This window comes from Trachymyrmex cornetzi, unplaced genomic scaffold, assembly GCF_001594075.2.
Source record: "Trachymyrmex cornetzi isolate Tcor2-1 unplaced genomic scaffold, Tcor1.1 scaffold127, whole genome shotgun sequence".
Lineage (NCBI taxonomy): Eukaryota > Metazoa > Arthropoda > Insecta > Hymenoptera > Formicidae > Trachymyrmex > Trachymyrmex cornetzi.
Genome location: NW_017295839.1, coordinates 2,323,889 through 2,324,283, shown reverse-complemented (window position 1 = coordinate 2,324,283; position 395 = coordinate 2,323,889).

Sequence of the window (395 nt, the reverse complement as noted above, 5' to 3'; positions counted from 1 at the left end):
AAAACCATCAGTTTAGTGATTGGTTATAACTAGAAAAACATGATTTTCATGTGTAAGATTAAGTCTAAACTGGATGATGAAAAACCGGGCCTAAGAAAATAATGGTCACTGTATGCGTGCACCTAAGAAAGCCCTGTTCTCACGTATAAAAGAAAGAGACGTGTTTTCTAATTTCGTTGCAAATCTTTCAACTTATCTAACGCACATCTCTCTCTCTCTCTCTCTATCTCTAACATTAATCCAATGACGTACGGTATGGCGATAGCACCGAAATTTACGGATCAAGATCAAGGTTATCGTCCCGAAAGCGTCGGCGAGTCCGCCGTTCGTGCGGCGATCGATCGGTGCGGAGCATCAGCGACTTCTTTCTATCTGGCCACCCGTTATGACGCCAA